Source organism: Pollicipes pollicipes, unplaced genomic scaffold, assembly GCF_011947565.3.
Source record: "Pollicipes pollicipes isolate AB1234 unplaced genomic scaffold, Ppol_2.1 Scaffold_7231;HRSCAF=8579_pilon_pilon_pilon, whole genome shotgun sequence".
In the NCBI taxonomy this organism is placed as follows: Eukaryota; Metazoa; Arthropoda; class Thecostraca; order Pollicipedomorpha; family Pollicipedidae; genus Pollicipes; species Pollicipes pollicipes.
In genome coordinates, this window is record NW_023597034.1 from 24,129,980 (window position 1) to 24,134,033 (window position 4,054).

Here is a 4,054-nt window from a genome sequence, read left to right on the forward strand (position 1 = left end):
CTACATCTGCCACGCGCCGGTCGGTGCGCATGCGCAGACGGCCGGCGTGCGGCCGCCGGCGGCCGTCCCGCCGTCCAGCCGGCCGGACGGCGGAGAGAAGAACGGCTGCTGTATGATTCCTTGGCGACCGCTGGGTCCAGTTGACTGGCAGGGAGAGGTGATAAAGAGCTGGGATCCTCACTGGCAACTGCTGCACGCCACTGATGTCCCTGGCTGAGAGCTGACTAGCCGAAAGTGAATGTCAGTCGGTTGTGGTCCCGTTATTGATTGCTGCACTTCCTATCAGATATGACGTCACCATCCATTCCACCTGGAATAGAGCAACGTACGATGGTGAGACCACATGAATGGCGTTGGAAGTCATAACGGTTTCTCCTGTTCGCACTGGGGTACTTAGTATGGGGATTTTTACAAGTTCACGGGGAGAGGGGGGCACTGTCGCATTTCTGAGAATTAGGGGGTGCCAGGTATATCCACGGTCAGTGACGGAACCATTCCACAGTTAGTTCCCTCCACTCCCACAGGGGACCGCGACCGCAGCCGCAGCGCGGGCAGGATTCTGAGAAGGAGAAAAGAATGGATTACTGTTGATACATTATACATCACATTCATTCGACATCACAAAACCGAGAACAAAATTACATGCTTAGTAATACGGGCGCATTGAATACGCAAAATTCCCATAACTTAACTCCTGAGCATCGTAGAGACTTCAAACTTGAACGGAGGGTGCCGGAACGCACATCATTCATATAGCACATCTTCACAGTATCTAAATGTACTTGCTTCGGCAGTACATATACTAAAATTGGAACGATACAGAGAAGATTAGCATGGCCCCTGCGCAAGGATGACACGCAAAATCGTGAAGCGTTCCTAATTTTTCTAAATGAATACATTTTCAACTTTTTAAATGACAAACTTTTTTAAAAGACCAATGAGTACCAAAGCGCGGCCGTAAACACAACTTTGTCCCGGGAAAGACGTCTTCGATCACAAGACGACACAAGTGACATCAATTTGCCACGAAAATGATATTCTTAACGTAATTTAAGCACATAATCCGTGCATGCTCATTTCGTGCTAGTGCTAGCAGAGACGGACAACATGGTCAGCTATCCCAGTTTCTTGAAGCATCAATCAATAAAAATGACCTCACACAAGCGATTTGAAACAAGTTTATAAGAAAGAGGTCAGATGAGGCTGTGAGATGTCTTGTTATGATTCTATATCATTTTCAAAACAAGAGTTTAACGCTCTCAAAACGTATTGTTCGAACAGATATCGGAGGCATAATATAGATGGCGCTAGTTTCACTACATGGTCAATGTAGGTGGCGCTGTAATCGCAGCCTGTAGCCTTTCTCATAAGGCAGTTGCTGTAAATTTAATTGTACTTCGTAAATTGGTGGGCATATTTGTAACAACAGAAAGTTCCCTCAGGCAGAAACATAAAAACAACAAATACAAATACAAATTACAAATCTACAAATACATACACAACTTTGCAAACCTCTCGAGAAGTTCTACAAACGTACCTTGGTTTCATAAAGGCCAGCTGATTTTCCAGTCGCGGTGCATTTATAACAACAAAGGTACAAATCACTTCAAATCAACGATGGCCTACACCGTTGCAAAAAACGCGATCATAACCTTAGGGCAATGCCAGTAGCGAAAATGGATTGTAGACATTAAGCTCGCAGAAGGAGGCTTGCAAGAATCTTCCGGGGCAAAACAAGCAAGTTCTCAGAGGACGTGGAAGGATAAAAACCTCGCAGAACACAACGCTCAGAGGGAGAAAATCAGTGACTGTGTTGGTGGATTTAATAATCTCCAGCTCCCCGTATGGCCTGTGCCACCAAGCACGCAGCAAATATAGTCTTTTGCGTTATTACCAATCACTATAAATGACCTTGGCAGCCGTGCCGACCCGATCCAAATCCTGCGTTGTCTTGTGCTTGCGTGTTGAGGGAATGGGGAGACGCTGATACGAAGTTCATCATTTTCCGCGAATAGGCCTACTGGCATTCAAGTCACTGCCATGAGCTGCCATGATTTCTGCCATGACTTCCTTTTTTCCTAGGCTTGCCGGACATTGACGTCAGCTGGCGGTTGAAACACTGGACGGGGACGGGGGGCATCATTAGATTTCCTAATGCAGCAATCCCGTGCGACTCAGCGCAGGGCAATGATGTCACTGGTGCCCTGATGTGTCATTGGCCCCGCCGCTGCTGGCTCCGTCGCTATGCTAAAGCGGAAACACATGGCAGATACAGCATTCAAAGTGATTGGAGGCAACGCAATTAAAAGCTATCCAAGGCTCGATTAGAAGCACCAAGCAAGGTCGTGCTCTTTCGGTTAGTGTTTCTGTTATCCTGTACGCAGGGGCATCAGCTTTCTTAAATGATTGGGGGTAAGCCCAGGACCCCGGGGCGTCGCTTCCTATTCAGCTACTGTGTTTGAGGGACAATGTGTATGTGGGGCGGGGAGGGACAGACACGGCCCCAACTATTAGTTGAAAGTCGGCCAAATCCAGTAAGATGCATGGGCGAGCCATTTCCGGTCACTCCCCCCCCCAAAAAAAAAAATAATGAAGCGAAATTACGCCATTGAGAGGAACTCGGAACCTCACCTCGCACTAATTGCGTTTTTCACTGCCTATTAGGCTACTTTATTTTAACATACGGCAGTTTTCTTTTCAAGTTGGTGGCATGGAAGTCATTTATTTTAGCAGTATGGTCATCAGCCGCAGCTTATGTCTGAAGAAGGTCGCTCTGATATTTAGATTGGAGGGGGAAGGGTGCCGAGGCCTCGTTTTGCATTAAAAGTTTTCCTTCACGTTTTGTATTGGCACAGCAAAAAGACGATGGAGCACAAGCTAACTAAGGCGAGCGACATTAACGTTGGGACAGATTAAACATACCAACTATGAAATCAACGTTGGAAGAGATTGAACATGTTAACTTCCACCAAGTACCGAACGAGCAGGCAGGGGTAGACCCCAACAATGAGTTTTAGCCCCGACTTGAAAAGACGGTGGACAAAATCCAGGGAGGAGCCTGTTTGTTGGCATATTCGGGGGCAGGTTGAGCCATTTTTCACTGTTTAAGGGAATGTTTCACACTTGAGGATATTGAAGCAAGCATCAGATATGATACAACACGCTCACATTTAACTACTGGTATACTTTTTAAGTGGAAAATGCTGCTCTGGAGAGCCCAACTCCATGTTTGGGAACTACGCTCCTCAATAAGTCATGGTTTGATTACGTCATCGTACCCTGCACGACATTGTTTGAGAGCCAATTGACGGCCGTTATATCTGGCAATGGCGCTCACGAGCACCAGCTATGAACGCCTCACCAATTACATTTGTCTTGGCCTTGATCGCCACATGGCTTACGGGACGGCGGGATGTGAATGACGTTCTGACGTCATGACTGCTAAGGTGACATCGCAATACTCACCCCGATATAACTTTCCCCATTTTCGCGGTTGTATAGCTCACAAACTAGGGCCCTAGCTCCTAAGAACCGCAGGATTATGAACAGCACCGAAAGGCCTTCAAGATGGTTATTTCAGTTCAAAATCCCATAAAAATGTGGAACACTCCCTTCAACCTCCCCCCCCCCCCCCACCCCCCTCCATCTGCGTAACTACACCCCTGTGAGCAGGCACACCGCGGCCGAGCCAGCAGTTCTGTTGGTGCTCCTGCCGCTACCGCGCTGGCCGAGCTGATCCGGAGCACCGACCTCAAGCGGTCCTCGCCGCTGCACTGCGCGCTGCCAGCCTCCAGAGTATGTCATGAGAACGGCGGAACGCACGCCTCCAGAATACACGCGCGGCTGCGGCAACAGGGCTCACGTCATCGAGGGCAGGCTAGTGTAGTCCGACTCCGGCGGGAATACAACACTAAATGGTACGACGGTGACGACACGAGCACGACACGTGCACGACACGTGGCGTGGATGCGCGAGACGTGGCGTGCCATGCATGCAGGCGTTTGGCACTAGGCACAGCGCGGGAGGCGTTCCAAACCTGATTGGGTCGGCGCCG

At 48.9% G+C, this 4,054-nt stretch overlaps 1 non-coding gene across 1 annotated transcript; it reads left to right on the forward strand.

Annotated features, from left to right (window-relative positions):
- Positions 1-778: 778 nt before the first annotated feature.
- LOC119110753 (U6 spliceosomal RNA) lies at positions 779-885 on the forward strand. Its single transcript, XR_005095553.1, has one exon. It is a non-coding gene; the product is annotated as a U6 spliceosomal RNA (small nuclear RNA).
- The last annotated feature ends 3,169 nt before the right edge of the window (positions 886-4,054 follow it).